Source organism: Grammomys surdaster, unplaced genomic scaffold (genome assembly GCF_004785775.1).
Source record: "Grammomys surdaster isolate TR1022 unplaced genomic scaffold, NIH_TR_1.0 100, whole genome shotgun sequence".
Lineage (NCBI taxonomy): Eukaryota > Metazoa > Chordata > Mammalia > Rodentia > Muridae > Grammomys > Grammomys surdaster.
The window spans coordinates 867688-887786 of NW_021604579.1; the positions used below are offsets into that span (position 1 = coordinate 867688).

A 20099-nucleotide genomic window follows, 5' to 3' on the forward strand; every position below is an offset into this window, starting at 1 on the left:
AGAGAGCAAGTGGGATACTCAGGACAGAGTATAGGCAAGGACAGGGTCAGGGTTGTAACCCACAGTAAAAGGCAGGAGACCTGCAGAGGGACAACAGGCAGTTCAAAGTCGGAGAAGCTGAGCATGGTGCTTCAGGCCTGCTATTCCAACATTTGGGAGCCCGAGGCACAAGGAATCTCCCGAGTTCAAGGTAGTCTGTGTTGCAGAGTGAGTCCCTGCCTCTCTTTTGCTGTTGTTTGTTTGGTTTTTATTTTGTTTTGTTTTGAGATAGGGTTTCTCTGTGTAGCCCTGGCTGTCCTAGAACTCGATCTCTCTACCAGGCTGGCCTAGAACTCAGAGATCTGACTGCCTCTGCCTCCACAATGCTGGGATTAAAGGCATTAAAAAAAAAAAAAAGGTAAGATGCCTTGAGAATACAGATGGCCAATCCTATACCACCTCCCTCTAGAGACCACAGACAGGTCTGCCTCAGAAGCAGGAGAAGCTAAAGGGGATGGTAACTGATGAATTGACTGGATGGATAGGATCCTGCTATATAGACAAAGCTGGCCTTGCACCTTTTGACCCAAACCTCTAGGATTACAATTGGGTACCACCACATCCAACAGGAAAGGTAGAATTTGGATTGGCAGGAAAGGGTATGATACCCTGGAGAAGGCCTGGGCCGCAGTAGGATCCTGGGGAACATGGGGCTCCCAAACATTTAATCCTTTTCAGCCCAGCACTGAAAGAACAATTGCAGCACCCTCAAGCACATGTAAAGTACACCTACATGGCCACAGAACTCCCAGGCAGACCAGAGATACAGGGGAATAGGTGTGGCTCTGTCTCACAGTAAGTAAGCACATCATCTCTCGTCCACCAGGACCCCTGTGAGAATAAGCAGGAGAACTACTAACAGTATGGTGAGTACTACAGACAAATGTGTAAACTAGGACCAACCCGGGGCAAACATCCTGAAAGATACCTGTCTCAGGAAGACACTCTTCTGCTTCCCACGCTCCCCCTTCCTAGATGGGGTGAAAAACCCACAGGGTGTCCTGGCAGAGACAGGTAAACTCTTCAGGGGGCAGAGGGACTGCTAATGGTATTAGGCTCAAAGCCTTTCTCTCCTTAGCCAGCTCCCGCTTGAGCAAAGGCTCAGCCGGGCAGCATCAGCAGCACCAAGGACAGCGGCCAGCGCGCACTCCTGCCTGCCCCTCCCCTGGTCAGGGCTGCCTTCCAAGCTGATCAATATTTCATGGAGGGAAGGGGCTCCAGTTACCAGCCCTGCACCAAGCCGGAAGGCGCCGCCGCTGTACCCACTGCCCACCCTGGGGACCTTCCTCTCTTATCCAGCACAGCTTCAGCTGACCTGGCCACAGACAGAAACAGCCTCTCTTCCTTCATCTCCAGGTCTCTTCCAGGCCAGTGAAACAAACACCTTCACCCAGAGCTAGACACACACTGTTCAAAGAAGGCCGCATGCACAAACATCAAACACAACCACACCCAACATGCAAGCTACCAGAACAGGGCACTCAGGCATGAAGCACTAGCATTCACGGAGCACAGACGTGTGCCCAGACGTGTGCACAGATACACATCACTGTGCATCACTGACACACATCAGAGATGCAATAACCACAGACCCACATACACATTGCACCCATTAGATCTACACACACACACACACACACACACACAAACACAAATGACTCAGGAAAACTCCCTCAGAGAACCTGAAACGTATCACATGAGGAGGGACAGTGAGCTGCAGACATGCTATTAACACATATGTGTGAGAATGCACACAGGGACACACACAATACATCTTGACAGTGACACTTTCTCACCATGAATACGCAGCACACACCCACATTCTGCCCAGGTTCCCACTTTCCTGGTGCCCAGGGCAAGGTACACAAGCTGTGACTGTGACTAGGCAGGGCACAGACAGACCCTTCACTTTTCCTCCTTCCCTTCTGCGGTCTCTGCTCTGGACTTGAGCCCTGTGGAGAAACCTAATTTCTGTGGCATTCTTGGTTGCTGCAGTCCAACCCTCAGGGACAAACAGGCACAAAGAGGTGTGTAGAAGAAGGAGTTTGGAAATGGGGCCCCTGGAGAATCCAAAGCTCCTTAGCTTTGTTGTCCTAGGGCTCCAAGCTCTGGGACACAAAGCTCTAAGGACTGTTTCCCTTGCCTGCAACTCCCAAAGCCTCACTCACTGCAGCCTGGGGCTCCAGGCTCCTAGGGAGCTCCGAAGTCAGTGCTGAGTATGGAGACAGAAGGACCATGATGCTAGAGTCCATCCTATCACACTATCCCAAGTCCTGGTCTAGAATGAGAGTCTCTCCTGCCCCCATCCAGACACCTCAACACCAACAGGCCCTTCCAACCAGGTTTTAGGGACCACACACAAATTCTCCTGTCTGCAAGAGACCACTGCAAGAGTCACAAAGCACAACCACCCCTCCAAAAAAAAATCAAAACAAACACACAAACAAAAACCCAAAACAAAACCAAGGAACAGCCCAAGCCAGAGCTGGTGGGGTAGTTCAGTGGGAAAGCATGTATGAGGACCTGGGTTTGATCCCCAGTACCACCAGAAAAAAAAGGAAGGGAGGAGAGGGAAGAATAAGAGGAGGAAGAAGAGGAGGAAGAAGAGGAGGAAGAGGAGAAGTAAGAAGAAGAGGAGGGGAGCCTGAGAACAGAACAAGCAGAAGAGAGCATGCCAACACAGCAGGAGAAACCTTCAATATTTTTAGGCACATGGAAGGGACAACTTCCAAACTCTGTAGGCAAAAGGTCCACATCTCTGACTCTCCGCCCCCACAGTCCTGCATTCTCCACACATTAGTGTACCACACTGATGGTTTCTGCCAAACCCCAGTCTCCTGTCCATTATTTTCTTTAAATTGACACTTTCAACTTAAATGAATTATTTTAGATAGACATTCTGTTGCTACTATAAACAGAAAAGTCAATATCACCTTTAATAAATAGGAAAGACTGCAAACATAAGTAAAGTAAAACAACAACATTATAGGCTGGTGAGTCGGCTCAATGGGTAAAAGTCCCCTGCCTCCAACTCTGATGCCTGGAGTTCAATTTCTGGGACCCTCGTGGTGGAAGGAGGAGAACTGACTCCCACAGTTGTCCTCTGGTCTCCACTCGTACACGGTGGCATGTGTCCACTCACCTACACACCCACTCGAAAGAAATGAATGTAACTGTACAAACCTGGCAGCTTACACTGTAACCCCAGCACAGAGAGGTGGAGGCAGCATGACCAGCAGAAGTTTGAGGCCAACCTGGGTTTCATAATAAATGCCAGGTCAGCCTAGAAGCGTGAGATCCTGTCTCAAAAAAACCAAACCAAACAAGCCAAGCTCTGTTACTACAGTTCAGCTACAAGGAGTTGCCAATCATAGTGCTCAACCCTGTCTAAGATCTCTCTGCTGAGAGAAAGTGGGGAAGCATTGGAGAGTTTTGAGAGACATTCACAACTATACAAACTCATTCTCCCTGTAGCAACTCTAGACAACTCTAGAGTTGAGATAAAAACCAATGGTCTCACCAAGTAAATTGAGGTTATATCACAGCAGATCTAGGAGTCTCTGCACACCATCTTGGGTCCCACAGAGGGTACCACTCAACCGGATGGGAAGCCCACCCACCTTGCCTCCCTCTCAAAGGAGCTGAGCAACAGCACCCTGTTGCCACCACTCATTCTGAATAACTATTTTTTTTTAAAAGATTTATTTATTTATTTTATGTAAGTACACTGTAGCTGTCTTCAGAAACACCAGAAGAGGGCATCAGATCCCATTGCAGATGGTTGTGAGCCACCATGTGGTTGCTGGGAATTGAACTCAGAACCTCTGGAAGAGCAGGCAGTGCTCTTAACCGCTGAGCCATCTCTGCAGCCCTTGAATAACTATTTTATATGAATTGCTCCGCTTGGGGTTCATAAGATGGCTCAGCAGGGAAAGGGGCCTCCCACCAAGCCTGATGACCTGAGTTCGATCCCTAAGACTCACATCGTGGAAGGCAGAGAGAACTTCTACACACTTTCCTTTGACCTCCACATGTGTGTTACAGTGTACAACCGTGTACACACACACACACACACACACACACACAAGTAAATAAATAAATAAATAAATAAAAATTTTAAAAGAGAAATTGCTCAGGGTTATTTATCCTACTTACAATTTGTCACTATAGTCCCCCATCTAATATGAAACTCACAGCAGGAATTTTAATCTGCACTTTTAAGATGAGAAGAGGCCCAGACAGATTAAGAGACTTGCCCACAGTCATACAGCTCCACAAGGCAGGTCCACTAGGAGGAGATTTGACTCCCACACAGACACCCTTGCTTGGGGTGATCCTGAGTTGGGCAGTGGAGAAGACATAAGACGGTCACTGGCCTATACAGCCCTCATAACCCCAAGGAGCAAACAGGCAGGAGAGTAAGTAGCCAAGAACAGGAGTTTTGCCGTGGAGTTATACAGCCAAATGTCTCTACATCGTCAACACTACCTCTCCAAACTTCAGCTTCTCTGTCTTCAAAATGGACGAAATAACAGGACAGCTGTATCTTTAAAACATAATGGAACCATGTGGATGGTGCCTAGTATAGAGTAAGTGTCAAATGGTTTATTACTAGGAAAGCAGGAAGAACAGAATCAACACAGGTCAAGAATGACTGGCTGGTGAGAAAGGCACGAGATGACTCTTTTCTGAGGAAAGGAAATGTTTATTATCATTATTATATTATATATAATGTATTTAATACATTATATTATCATTACTATTACTATTGTTATTTTAGACAGGGTTTCTCGTTGTAGCCCTGGCTGTCCTGGAATTCACTCTATGGACCAGGCTGGCCTCTAACTCAAGAGATCTGCCGCCTTCTTCTGCCTCCTGAGTGCTGGGATTAAAGGTGTATGCTACCACTGGTGAGTTCAGTCTTAAAGGATGAGCATGATTTGAGAGGGAAGATAATTCTGGTTGGTGTGGTTGTTTGATACTTGTTGTCCTATCACTTGGGAAGTGGAGGCAGAGGAATGTGAATTTGAAGCCAACCTGGTCTAAATAGTAAGATGGTGTCTCAAAAGTTCAAATACTAAGGGTGTAGCTTGGTAGATATCGACTTGTTTGTGTGTACAAGGCCCTGAAATTAATCCCTTGCACTGGAGGGAGACGATGATGAAATGGAGTTCTGAGTACTCAGGCCTTGCCTCACCCCATTCCAAAGTAGAGAAATCCATCATCCCATACCTTCTATCTGTGCTTGGGCCCTGAACCACACATGGCATGTTCTTCAGTGCCTGCCCCTAACCAGTATTACCCTGGAATGAGTTCCCTTTAAGTCACAATTCCAGGCCCTCTTTCTCTAGGTGCTGTCAGCAAGGAAGGCTGGCACTCAGCCCACCTGCCTGCTCCACCTTAAATACGCAGCAGATATCTTCTAAAGCACTTGCCTGGCTAACAGTGACCCCCCACACACACACACCCAAGGAGGTTCCAGGAGCCTCGTTCATGTCTAACTTTGTGATCCCTCCCAGATTAAAGGTGAGTGATTCAGAGTAGCAACTAACTCCCTCAGAGCCAATCAGATCTTCTCATGGGAATTTGGACTTAGAGCTACCAAGCCCTAGGTGCTAATTCTGAGTGTGGCCAGAATCCAGGGTTAGGATACCAGAATCCAGTCAGAGGGGACAGATAGGCAAAGGCAGACAGCAGGATGCAGAAAATGAAGACTCAAATTCTCCTGACATTCTAAGTCCCGCCTCCCTAGACTAGTGACATCTGTCCATCTATCCATCCACACTCCATACCCCATTCCCCATTCCCTGTAACAAACCTATCTTTATTACTGACACTGGTTTGCCTACTTTTTCCTAATTAAGAGAGAAGAGAAGCTATTGGAGATAGAAGGATGAGCACCCTGAAAAAACACACACTTGCACCCAAGCTTCAGGCTTATTGGAAGGCAGACAGAGATATAGTGTTAATACTGATGTAACAGGGGTAGGGTGGACTAACCATACTGGATGGGTAAGCAGTCCTACTCAAGGGGAGGGGTGGGTGAGCCATCATAAGCAGAGAGAACAGCAAGTGTAGGTACACAGAGGCACAAAACAGCCTGGCCTGCTGGAGAAACAGCCAGGCGTTCAAAGCATGCTGCGGAAGCAGGAGAGGTAGGGATGGACAGGGAGTCGGGTACAGATCATAAAGAGCTTTGAATACCATGGTAAGAAGCTGAGGCTTTTTCCTGTCGGCTATGGGGAGCTATTGAAGTATTTTAAGTAGCAGGGGCTGACAGGGTCAGTTCTATGTTTTGGAAAGCTCACTCTGGGGATGTGTGGAGAAAAGATTGAAAAAGGAAGGCCTGGCAGTAGAGCGGCCACTGAGGGTGCTGCAGGATGAGGTACTTGTTCTTTCATGCACCAGCCAACTCACTGCGTACCTACTATGTGCCAAGGCTAGGTCACACAGGTTCCAGACCCACTGAATGCCTCAGGTGAACAAACAGAATGGGAAGCAAGTAAAGGGTGCCAAGCGTCAAGAAGAAGTACAAGGTCCTGGGTCTGAGGCTTAGTCTCATTGTGCAAGCATGAAGAACTGAGTTTGAATCTCAGCACACATGTAAAAAGCCAGGTAAGGCTGTGTGTGTGTGTGTGTGTGTGTGTGTGTGTGTGTGTGTGGTGTGTGTATGTGTGTGTGTTCGAGATTAGGAGACAGAAATGGGAGGATCTTGCTGGCCAGCCAGCTTAGAGCCAAGACGGTGAGTTTTCAGTTCAGTGAGAGACCATATCACGGATGTGTGTACTTACTTGCACACTCACGTGCATGAACCATACCACACACAGAGAGACATCCACACAAGGAGAAAGAGGAAAAGGAGGAGGTGGTGGTCCTATGGCTGTCGAGTGTTTAGCTTTTAGACTTCTCTGCTGTGGGGACACTAGGGAAGAGTCAACAGGGCCCCAGAATGAGGTGTGCATCCGGGTGTGCAGTGTGTGAACATCCTGCAGTGGAGGGTAAGACAGAAAGGGAGAAGACAATGTAAACAGGGAGGTAAGAACCAGATTACACAGGGCCCTGGAGACTGCGTCAGTAAATCTGGATTTTATTCTAAGAAGTCCTGGAAGTTTTAAGCAGGGAAATGACACAATCAAACATTTATCTTTAGAAGATCGTGCTGGCTATATCTACCAAACGACAGCAAGTGGGGCAGTCATAAGAGTGTAAGGAATCCAGGCAAGAGGCTGTCACCGGTGTCTAGGTGACAGTTAGTAGTGTTCTGGAAGGGGGTGTGAGCAGGAAGAGGGGCTGCAGACCTGACCTGAGAAGAGGAACACTGGAGAACAAGGCTTGTTAGGCTTGGCTGTGGGGGCGAAGGCAGGGAGGTGTCCAGGAGAATTTCCAGCTTCCAGCTTGAGCAAGTGGGTGGGTGATGGTGACGGTGATAGAGACAAGCCAGGGACCCTGGAAGCAGAGCAGGTGCAGGTGGGTGGAGCTGGGGACCTGGGTTCAGTCCTAAGGTGGTGTCTAGGGAACAGTAAAAGACTAGGTACTGATCTTGGAAGAGATGACTAAATTCAGAATAGTAAGTGAGATGACCTGAAGGAGACAGGCAAGGGGGCAATGCAGTGAAAAGAGGGACCAGTATAATTCAGGTGCCATGGCAACAGCAGGACCTGGAGGCACAGAGGCCAACAATTCTGGGTTTGGACTGTCAGAATCATGAAGCCAAAAGCTTTCAGACCCCAAAGGCATCTGGCCTTGAAGCTCCCTCTCCCAGCCAAGGAGTATATCCCGGGCTTAGATAATGTCCAGATGAAAGCGTTCCCTTCCTCTGTATCCCTTCATCCCTCTGGGCAAAGCCAAGTTCTCCCTTCCAAGCATGACAGTGCTTGTCTATAATTCTAGTGCCTGAGGAACTGAGACAGGAGAATTGCCACAAGTTGAAATTAGCAACCAAGCAAGACATGACTACACAGTAAGATCCTATGAAATGAATGAATGAACGAACGAACGAATGAATGCCAAATTCTTCCAGGCTCAGCTCAGACAGCCCGGCCGAGGCCTGCTGTCTTCCTACCAGTTACCCTGTCTTTGAATCTCAGGTCTTTCTCTTTTTTTTTTTTTTTTTTGTTTTTTTTTTTTTTTGGTTTTTCGAGACAGGGTTTCTCTGTGTAGCCCTGGCTGTCCTGGAACTCACTCTGTAGACCAGGCTGGCCTCGAACTCAGAAATCCACCTGCCTCTGCCTCCCAAGTGCTGGGATTAAAGGCGTGCGCCACCACCGCCCGGCTCAGGTCTTTCTCTTGATAAACTGTGGGACTGTGGTCAAAGAACGTCAGTTCCCTCATCTATACCACGGGAGAAGATGACTACTTTTCCTTCATTAGTGAAAATGTGTGTATAAAGTACTCAGCAGAGGAACTGTAGGGTGAACACCATGTAAGCCTTACTGATACTAATATCCCTTCTGCCTTCAGACAGATAGTCACCCTCCCCCATCTTTGATGTCCTCCACTCAGGAGCTATGTTCAAGTCTGCATCCTCTCTGGACTGTGAGCTAGGTAATATGAAAAGCCTAGTGTTAGATGACTGCTCAGGTCCCTTGTTCAAAACCACTCTTTCCAGACAGTGTTAGCAGAAAATTAAAAAGTATGGGGTCCTACTAAACACAGGATTCCCCCCATGCTAGCCCTGGTGTGAGGCCTGACATAGGCCTTACAATTTCCAACAAGATTTTCACTTTTCTCTTCCTGCTTTGTAGTTGATAACATTAAAGTTTAGGTACAGCCTTGCTTTGCTCATGAACTGCTGAGTTAGGATTCTAACACAGAGCAGACAGTTTTCAAAGCTCTACACTTTGCCCTCTGACTCCCTGGAGGCTGAGAAAACCTGGCCCCAGGGGCCGAGCTTCGGTCAACAAGGCTGAGACGTGGCTCAGCCCACAGCGAGGGATCTGGAGGGACTAGAACTATCTCCCTCCTGGGAAGAGCCACATAAACAAAGGCTCCCTGGGCACCATCTCTGCTGCTACTCAAGGGAAAGGCTAAGAGAGGGCAAAAGGTCACTCACGAAGAGGCTCACTTGTGCCCACAGGTTCTAGAACACACACACTCTGGAAGTCTGACCCTGTCTCCAATCCTTAAAACCCTTTAGGGGTTGCCACTGGTTTCAGGATAATCCTCTGTATCTCTCCTATCCCCTAACCCAGGGTTGTGGAGCTTGGCTGTCTCAGCCTGCCACACACCCTCTGCTATGCCACCAGGCTTGGCCCACCCTACCAGGAGCTGTAAACACTGATGTCTCTCTCATCCTTGCTTCTTTGTCTCCCTTACCACATGGCATCCTCCATGCTTAACTAAGAGGCCAGCTAGAACACCAAAGTAGGGAAGCAACCTGCTGAGATAGGTCTATGAACCTTGCTTTCAACACATGTCACCTATATAATCACTGGCTCTAGACCATGAGCCTGCTAGAGAGTGGGTCCACAGAGCAAGGTGCTGCCTGGTCCCTAAAGCTTGCTGTGCCAATGGTACTGGGTGGACTGACGTGTCATCCGACAACAGAGGCAAGAGTGATCACTCCTCCTCTGCCTCCCTTTCTTGTTTCTTGTGTGGTGACCTTGAAAGGTATCCCAGGTTGTTTTGTTTTGTGTTTGAGACAGGGTCTCATGTAGCCCAGGCCAACTTCCAACTTGTTATATAGCTCAGTTTAGCTTCTTGCCATCAGCTGGGAAAACAGAGTGTACCATCAGACTCAGCTTTTTTAATTCAGTTAACTTGAACACACTCTCTCTCTCTCTCTCTCTCTTGGTGTTTGTTTTTTTTTTTTTTTTTTGAGGCAGGGTTTCTCTGTCCTGGAACTCAGTCTGTAGACCAGGCTGGCCTCGAACTCAGAAATCCGCCTGCCTCTGCCTCCCAAGTGCTGGGATTAAAGGCGTGCGCCACCACCCGGCAGACTTGAACTCTTAAGTGTGAAGAATCTAAACTTTGCAAGGGACGAGAATCATCAGAGAGGGTTCCATTTGCCCTAGGCTAGCTGTATAGTCTGACATCACACTTAATCCAGCAGCACCTTCTAGGCAGCTGGGCCAGTCAGGACGCAAAGCATACCTGGTTTGAGTTTCAGTTTCTGTAACAAGGTCTCATTCTGTAGCCTTGTCTGGCCTGGAATTTGCTATGTAGACCAGTCCTACAACAACCACCCTGCTGCCTCTGCCTTCCCAACCACAAGGAATAGAGGCATGCACCACCAAGCCCAGCAATAATTCTTGTTTTCCAGAGTCAAATGAGGCAAGGGAGTTGAGCTGGTAACCTGTAGTAGTCACAAGTAGAGGACATAAACCTTACTCTGACTGATGTCCACTGACCCCACACCCTTGTGACTCACTACTCAAAACCAATCATCTCACCCACAGAGCTCCTGTCCTGTAACACACATCCCGGCACACAGGCCTATCATGAAAAGCGGCCAGTGGCCAAGTCATCGGTACCCATCGTGAAAGAAACACCTCTAGGTCGGGCAAACACAAATGGTAGAGGCATCCCCATTATCAGCAAAATGTTGCTGTTGGAGATGTATTCTGCACCCCAAGTCAGCACAACGCTAGTGGCAAGAGCCATTGCCATAGTCAGCAAAAGGCTGTGTGAGAGGCACTTCCCTACACCCCCTGCGCCTGGGCTCCTGACAAGAGTGGGGGACACAGAAAAGCCTCCCAAAGTAGGGCTCCTAAGGTCACAGAGCCCAGGGGTGGCTAGTGCCTGGGGGTAAAAGGCTTCAGCTGGGGAGTGGGGCAGACTCAGGTGAGAGTTCTCACATGGCACTAATGAAATCAACCACCAGCCTCCCTCCCCCTCCCCTGAGACCCTCCAGGCTCCAGCTGATGCAATGCCCAGGCCTGATAATTGTTTTCTTCACTCCTTAAAGGGCCAGCTACTTCTCCAGCTATGGATAGACACCATCCAGACCCCTGACAGCCCCGCCCCCAACCCCAGAGCTCAGAAACTGCTCAGGGTGAGGAGACCAGAGAGCCAGCAGCTCAAGCCTGGGCTCCAAAGAATAAAATCCAATCAATGTCCAGAGACTAGGAGTGGCAAAGAGGGAGATAGAACAGTTAAGACAGCAACACCTACACCGACCACATCCCCTGGAGGAAGGGACTAAGGTCCCTGCCGAGTCCTCAGCTCCTGGCTCCAGCATGCCTGCCCTAGCAAAGTGCTTGGCTTATAACAGTGTTGCTTATAGTTCGGCAGTTACCCACTGAGTTCATGAGGGCTAAGGGATGAGCTGCTCAAAAAACCTACCATCGAATTTACTCCTCCTAAAACCTATGTCTGTTTTGCTGAAGGAGGCTCAGAGAGAAAGCAAGTGATTCCTTTCATATCACATAGCCAGAAAGTGGCAGAGCCAGGGTCTGAAGACAAGTTTAATTAGCTCTGGGGCTTTAACCCTTGTAAACGGCCACAGGGCCACAGAACCCGAGGAAGTCCCTGGATACCTGGTTTAAGCACAAACTGCATGGACCTCTCCCCAGCAGGCCCCTGCCCAGAAAGTGTCCCATTGGGCCACCGTCTTTACTTGCCTATAGGGACAGTTGGCAGCTGCGTAATTGTGATTATGGACTAATTGCTGGCTGGCAACAACTGTGAAGATGGTGTGTCAATCCCTTAGTGAAAGACCCTCTTTCCACCACTCAGGCCCCAAAGCCTATGAAAAGTCATCACCAGAAAAGAACAGGGCAATAGGAAAAGCAGCTGCCTTCCTTCTCTCTCTCTCTCGTAGATATCACCCTTAGAGACAGGGTTGAACACAGCCATTCCCCCAGGCCCAAGCCCTAAAGGCCCCTGATGGCACTGCCAGCTAGGGCCCCTTGTTACTCTGGCTTAGCTACAGCACTTCTCACCTTAGCCAGGGACCACAAGAGCTATGGACCAACTATTCATTAGCTTCTGAGACACTAGGAGGGGAAACCCACTCCGTGAGGTTGGGTTGTACAGAGGTAATAGGGGCCTGGGATCCAGGCAGCCAGGAAGCCAGCCAAGAGGACCTATCCTCCCAAACGAACAAGATGCTAGAAGAATCCATGAAGGGTCTTGCCAAGCTTCCCTGAAGCCCTGAGTGACCCATCGTGCCCCTGACCACTTTTCCCCAGCTTCCCAGAAACCCCCTCTTCCCATCCTGAGGCTGCGTGAGCACCACCTCTCTCATTTTTACTAAGAAGGGGAGTGTTTCTCTGGGTACAATGGTGTCACGTTGGAAGGAAAAAGTGGCCGCTTCCCAACCAGGGTATAGGCAGGAGGGAGAAAGGCAGGCTACCTTTCCAGAAGGAATTTTAAGCACTTTGCAAAAATGCCATGCGAAGCAATGCTGTTGAAGATCAGGGCCCCAGGTGAGCCCTGAGCGTCAGCAAAGTACTCCCGATTCTGGGGTTCCTACCCCATTTTCCAGGTTTTCCCAGGCTCAGCCCCCACCCCACAGTCATCCCAGGCTGTGCGCATCGCGCCCCCCCCACCCCCTGATCTGGCATACATCCCTACGTAGCGCTCGGCGGCCGGCCAGAACCCCCCTTCCCGGCGTGGTCCCCTGGCCGCAGCCCCCTCCCCACGCCCACTCGCAGGCGCGCAAGGCCTGCTGACTTACCCCGAGGTGGGGCCGGGGTCCACGCCTGGAGCGGGGTTCCGCTGGCGGAGTGGCGCGGCAAGGCGAGGCAGGTGCTGCCCCGGGACCCCGCCCCGCGGACCCGGCGGTAGGCGCGGCCCGGCCCCAAGCGGGCGCGGACTCCGAAGGGGTAGGGACGCGGGGCGGGGAGGGGCAGCGACAGAGACTCACGGGGGCATCGCCCGCCACCGGGCCGGACAACTCTGCTCCGTCCGCCTGTGCTGCTGGCTCCGCAGTCGCCACACAGTTCTCAGTCGCCGCCGGGTGCAAAGCCAGAGCCACGGCTGGCGGGAGGAAGCGGGCCCTGCCAGGGGCGGGGCCTAGGGCTGGTGGGAGGGATTAGTGGATGGGGCGGGACCAGATGGGCGGGGCCCAGAGAGTGGGCGGGGGCTATGGGGTCTGGGTCTTCTAGGTGTATCTATGAGGAGGAGGCCTGGAAGAAGTGAACCTCTAAGTAAAAGGGGTTGGGGGACGTTCAAGTCCCTAGGATGCTCCTCTTGTCTCCTACCTGTCCACTTCTCTACACAATCTGCTCTTCCTCATCCTTCCTTGTTTTGGAGGGCACCTCCCAGGTGCCTCCATCTATTCTGAACCAGATCCAGGAATGTCAGATGATGAGCAGTAAGGCTAAACAACTTACAAACATAGAGTCCATTTTAAAGACAGGAAAAAAAGGAGAAAGCTTTTAGAGGAGAAATGACTTGCTCAAGTGCCTGCTGTAAAAGATTTCCTGGAGAGAGAGGGAGGGAGGGAGGGAGGGAGGGAGGGAGGGAGGGAGGGAGGGAGAGAGAGAGGTCAGCAGTTACAAAAGAGCAATACTTTTGAAGGAGATCAGAGTTCAGTTCCCAACACTCAAGTCAGACAACTGTGACTTCAGCTCCTAGGAATCTGATGCCCTCTTCTGGCATCTGCAGGCTCCAGCACATGTGTGCACAGACACAGACACAGAGTAAAAATAAGTCCTTTGGGTTTTTTTTGTTTTTGTTTTTTTAAAGGACTTTCCAATGTACCTTTCAGACTTTGGGTAAGGGACTGGGGTATCTGGCCTGTGACTCATGTTAGCTCCTTCTCCACCTGTGGCAGTGCCTTTCAATTTGGGACAGTTTTGTTCTGGAGAGATTTCTCACAATATGTTGAGTTATTTCTAGTTTCCACAATCATGAGGGGTTTCCAGTAAGAAAAAAAAACTGGAACTGTACTGGCCAGTCCTGATACCAAAGAGTCCTCAGGCCCAGTGTCAATGGGACTACAAGTGAGAACCCTGTGTTAGTCAAGGTTCTCAGGAGGGACAGAATTTAGAGAAGGAATACACACACACACACACACACACACACACACACACACACACACACGGGGGTGGGGGGGGATTTGTTAAAATGGCTTATAGGCTGAGGTCTGGCTTGTCCAAAAATGGCTGTCCGCCAATGGAAAGTCCAAGAATCCAGTAGTTATTCATTCCACAAGGCCAGATGTCTCAGCTGGTCTTCAGTATATGCTGGAATGCCAAAGAAGTGGGCAAGCTTCCTTTGCTGCCATCGACAGTGGATCTTCCAACCTCAAACAATCCAAGTTAAAAGTGGGTCTTCCCACTTCAAATGATTTAATTAAGGGGGAAATCTTTCATTCAGTGATATACCACTTGGGTTTCAGTTAATTCCTGATGTAGTCAAGTTGACAACCAAGAAGAACCATTACACAGAGCTTGGCATCTGCCTGAATGAACTTCAAATGGATGTGCTGATTTAAGATCCGCAGTTTAGGGTGCTGGAGAGATGGCATAGCAATTAAGAGCACTGACTGCTCTTCCAGAATTCCCAGCAACCACATGGTGGCTCATAACCAGCCATAATGAGATCTGATGCCCTCTTCTGACATGCAGGTGTACATGCAGATAGAGCACTCATACATTAAATGAACAAACAAACCTTTAAAAAAATCAAAGGAAATTTAAAAAGACTCAGCAGCTTAGGACTTGAGGATTCCTCTCCTACCATCCTGCCGGGTCCCAACTTCACTATGTTTAAGTAAGCTTAGGCCTGGTCAACTCTGCTCTCAGGCTGGAAGGTTTGGTTTTGTTTTTTGTTTGTTTTTGTTTTGTTTTGCTTGTTTATTTATTTCTCTGTATAGCCCTAGCTATTCTAGAATGAATTCTGTAGACCAAGCTGGCCTCAGACTCAAAGATCTGCCTGCCTTTTTCTCCCAAGTGTTGGGATTAAAGGTGTGCACCACCAGGCCTAGCTACTGCTGGAAAGTTCTTAATTTTGCAAAATTTAAATGAGGAGTGGGAAGGTGGAAAAAAACAGAGAAATGACTCCAATTAAAGGGCTTCCCTCATCCCATTCTATACCTTCTCTACGTGGTAAACTGTGGTCCAGCAATGTGGAAAGCTGGGTCCCTCAGGTTGTCAGCTAAGACTCATGATTTTATTTGTTTATTAATGATAATGTTCTTACTGTCTAATCTAAACCTAGAACTAGAGCCCGTGTGGTAGGCAGGAGAATTAGATTAAAGTGGACACGTGAGGGCCAGGAAAGTTATCTGGAACAGTGAGAGGGTGAAAGATGAAGACACTGAACTGTAAGGGTTAGAACGCCTGAGGGGAGTCTCTCTCCCCCGCTGCCTCTCTCCTCCATCACCGGAACCTGTAAATCAGGCACCACCTTTGGCATCACTGTCTCTTTGCCTGTTGAAAACCTTGGACTTCCCTTCTGAAGAAATATACAAATGTACATTTTGTATATAATTTCAGGTCCTTCAAAACTATGTGTATGCTTCCAGAAGATTGAGGTGAGTTGGCTCTTGAGTGCAAATAGAAGAACTAAGCATGCAGAATTTTAAAGTAAAAATTAAATTATATTAAAAAACATATTATAAAATTGATAACACAGTATGGTAGTGAAGTAGGACCAGACAGATCCATGAAACAAAATGGAATACAGAAATGGACCCATTGATGACTGTAGTCACACAGAAATTAAGTATTTCATGAAGCTCTACATGAGAGAAACTTGAGGTCTCCAAACAACACCAAGTAATGCTAAGGGGATGGAAATGCTAATTGCCCTGGCTTAGTACATATTGTACACAGGTGCTGAACTAGCATACTGTCCTACATAAACAAATACAATTAGTGTGTGTTAACAAAATGTTTTTAATGTTTAATGGAGAGGGAAATGTTAACTACCCTAATCTGATCACTGCACACTGTTTACATGTATTGAATTATGACTCTCCACCCCATGCAGTCATACAATAACTAAATGAAGGAAACAGGACCAGCCACTCTGGGGAATTCGAGGAAGAGGAAGATGGTGCTTCAGATAAATCAGGGAAGGAGGGGACTGGACATTGATGGGTCATGCCTATAATCTCAGCACTTAGAAGGCTGAGAGGGAACGGTCAGGAGTTAGAGGGTAGCCTGAGCTACACAGCAGGACCTGTCTCAAGAAAGCAAAGATGGAGATAGAAAAAAATAGGCCATTCATCAAATGGAGAAAGAGAAGAAAGCCATGCCTTACACAAGTAGAGAAATGAACTCCAGGTAGAACACGTTAAATAATTGTAGCATATGATACACCCAAAGGAAAACATGGACAACTATTTTGATCATCTGGAGACCTTTTTTTTTCTAAGCTGAGAAGCCATGACAGAAAACACTGAGACATTCGATTTTCTTGTCTACCAAAGAAATGACCATAATATCAAATTTAAAAGACAAGTCACAAATTGGAGGGAATAAAATAAATGCCCTCCGTTCTGCCCCTCTGGCCTGTCGTCTCCTCTCCCAAGCCTAGGGGGAGTACACAAGGAGGGCCTGTGAGAGTCCAGACCAAGCACATTGTGGAGACTCTTCCTAAGGCACCCCGGCCAGCGCCCACCTGTTCTAGGACTGGGAAGCCCCGGAAACCCCAGCTCTGCCATCTGGGTCCTCAGCAGGTGACAAGGCTGAGCCAGAGTCTGTCCAAAGTGGAGGCTGCTCACTACTTCCCTCACGTGGCCATTCTGGAAACTGCAAATTTCAGTTCAAGCTACTTCCCATAGTTTGTCTCTGTCTTTTCTTTCTTGAGAAAGGGTCTCACTATGTAGTTCTGGATGTCATGGAACTTGTTTTGTAGATCAAGGTGGTCTCGAACTCCCAGAGATCTGCCTGCTTCTGTCTCCTGTGTTCTGGGATTAAAAGTGTGAGCCACCATGCTCAGCCTGAGAAGCTTTTTCTTGAAATAAGTTTTTCCCCCTTAAGAGAGTGAACCATTGACTTCCACATGGTTGCTAAGTCAATTTATGTGAGCGAGGGTGTGTGTGTGTGTGTGTGTGTGTGTGTGTGTGTGTGAGAGAGAGAGAGAGAGAGAGAGAGAGAGAGAGAGACCAGCTTGTACATGCCAAAAGTATTTAGAAGTCAAAGGAATCAATTCTCTCTCTGTTGCGGGTTCATAGAATCCTACTGGAGACATTTCTCAACAAACAAACAAAAAAAACAAAAGGGTGGAGGCATTGGAGAGAGAGAGAGAGAGAGAGAGAGAGAGAGAGAGAGAGAGAGATCGAGATCAGCAGTTAAGAGCACTTGTTGCTCTTGCAGAGGACCCAGGTGTGATTCCCAGTACCCTTGTGGCCCCACATGACTGGTTATTTTGTTTTGTTTTGAGTATTTTTTTGTTTTTTTGTTTTTTTGAGACAGGGTTTCTCTGTGTAGCCCTGGCTGTCCTGGAACTCACTCTGTAGACCAGGCTGGCCTCAAACTCAGAAATCTGCCTGCTTCTGCCTCCCAAGTGCTGGGATTAAAGACATGTGCCACCACCACTGCCCGGCTGCCACATGACTGTTATTCCAGCTCCAAGAGATCTGAGGTCTTCTGGGGTCACCTTTGTAGGCACCAGGCAGACATGTGGTACATATACATAATGCAGGCAAAACATTCATACACAAAAATAAATTTTAAAAATTAAAAAGAAACAAAACTAAGATCCATGGAACAGGAGAGTTAATGTGGCCGAAAGGGTTTGTCAGAAACCCCTTGGAGGCTACCTGCTATTCTTTCACGGAGCAGCTATTAAGATCCAGGTACATCTTTAATCCCAGCACTTGGGAGGCAGAAGCAGGCAGATTTCTGAGTTCGAGGCCAGCCTGGTCTACAGAGTGAGTTCCAGGACAGCCAGAACTACACAGAGAAACCCTGTCTCGAAAAACAAACAAACAAACAAACAAACAAACAAACAAACAGAGCTAGGCACTATTGGGCACAAAAGTGTGAATAAGACCCAGCTTGACCTCCTAAAAATCGAAGCCTAGGATAGATGTGGAGAGGAGATAGGAAAGGAAAAGGAAAATTCCAAACTCATAACTTAGGCATCCTAAAGCAGGCCTGGAAGTCAGGAGAGGAACACTTCTCTGTGCTTCCTCTGGCCTCCTCCTCACATTCTTTTCTAGGGCTAGAAAACAGGAGAACATGATCTATACCTCCAAAACCTTGCTGTGGGTTTTGGAGCATGCTTTTCCTGCCCGTATCCGGGCTCCAGTCTTCTTGTGAGCTCGGCTCACCAACTGGCTCTGCTGATTCTAGTGTCCCACCGTGTGGCCTAAGGAGCATGTGCTCTGTCTCAGCCCAGTTGTCACCTTTCCCCGGAAGCCCCCTGCTCTCTTGTCGTCCCTGGCCAAGATGGCTCTCAGTGTGTGCTTCAGGGTGCAGACTGCTAAGCGCAGTATGAACAGAGCAGGCTTTAGCATAGAAGCCCTGCTGTGCTGTTTATTTTCTGGGACCGGCTCTGAGGCTGTTTCCTTCGGCATATGTGAAATGTGCTGCGGGCTTCATAGGGGAGTTGTAAAGATGAATGAGCAAATGTACACAAGCAACAGTGATCAGGACCCAGGGCTGCGTAAGTGCTGCTGCTTATACTTCGAATTCTTTTCTGCTTTCTTCTTCTCTATACCCTAAGTTCCCAAGGACCCAAAAGAGGACAAGGGGAGAGAAGGGAGCTATCCGGATGGCACTGAGCATGCATTAAGACCTGGCTGCTGTGTAAATCAGGGAGAGAAATGGTGACTCCGTGAAGAAAGTTCCAGGCAGGAGCTCTGGACCCTTGAGCCTCCATCATGATCCCAGCAATGGTGCAGTTTCTGTGACTCATGTCCACTCTGAGGAAATCCACCCACTTCAGCATTATCTCTTGCATCCCAAGAGTCTATTCCAGGTCCAGAAGCAGAGTTCCTGGAGAGGATGGAGTGGGGGTGCCAGCAGGAGTAAGTTGCCAACTGCCTGCAATTGCCTCTTCGTCTCACTCCACTTCCATCTCTGGAAGGGAGCATGAGAGTGAGACAGAGGACCAGAAGGAGCGTGCAGGATTCTGCTACCTTAGCCCTTCCATCCTCTGGACCAGAGTAGGTAGGGGCAGCCCCTGAAGCAAGGGGCACCATTTCCAATATAAACTGCTGACATCTGATGGCCTTGCCCAGGCCAGCTAGTGTGTCTCTAGGATCAAAGAACAGGAGAAAGTTTCCAGGTGGCAGAGGAAATTGAAGTAGAGAGACCAGAGATGAGTGGGTCTCAGGCAATTAAGGCATCTGCAAACTAAGGTAAGAGGCTGTAAATACAGTGTGGAAGTAAGAAGATCATAGGTTCCGGCCCAGGCTGGGCAATGTAGCATCCATCTTAAAATTTAAAAAAGAGGAGGAAGCAGAGGAGGAACAGGATTGAAAGTGAAATGAAAGCAGAAGCCTGATTAACTTTAGGCAGAGGATGAAGGGCAATCTGGGCCACAGATTGAGCTGGAGAAGTGATGGGACAAGAAGAAAACAGGATTAGAACAGAGTTAGACCTGCTGTCTTAGGGTTTTACTGCTGTGAAGAGACACCACAACCAAGACAACTCTTAGAAGAACAACATTGAATTGGGGCTGGATTACAGGTTCACAGGTTCAATCCATTATCATCAAGGCATGGACATGGCGGCATCCAGGAGGAGCTGAGAGTTCTACATCTTCACCTGAAGGTTGCTAGCAGAATACTGACTTTCAGACAGCAAAGATGAGGGTCTTAAAGCCCACACATCTACTCCAACAGTGCCACACCTACTCCAACAGGAGCACACCTTCTAGTAGTGCCACTCCCTGGGCTGAGCACATACAAAACCATCACACCTGCCTCCTGCCAATCAGCTCCAGGTCTTATGAGATACCCCTTGTATGTGAGCCAAGTTGACTAGGTTACTGTATCTTGTAGCTCAATAAGCCTGATTCTACTGTCTGTCCCTCTTTGGAACTTGGTTTCCTGAACTATCATTGTGAAGAGGCAACAGGGTCTGTTGCTGGCAAATAAGATAGGGATTAGAGCCCTGACATCCCAGCTCCCAAAATAGTCTGGTGGCTGGTTAGAGGATCCAGCACACACCTGCCTTTGAACCTGAGCCCCATTGATACAATCTGCCTCCCAC

General features: G+C 48.5%; 1 protein-coding gene across 1 annotated transcript in view; it reads right to left on the bottom strand.

Annotated features, from left to right (window-relative positions):
* Rims3 (regulating synaptic membrane exocytosis 3) overlaps window positions 1-5715 on the bottom strand; it is a 29345-nt gene extending 23630 nt beyond the window's left edge. The window contains exon 1 of the mRNA XM_028787519.1: window positions 5475-5715. The gene's annotated coding sequence lies outside the window, so the exon portion shown is untranslated. The remainder of the gene's footprint in view (window positions 1-5474) is intronic.
* Between the last annotated feature and the right edge of the window lie 14384 nt (window positions 5716-20099).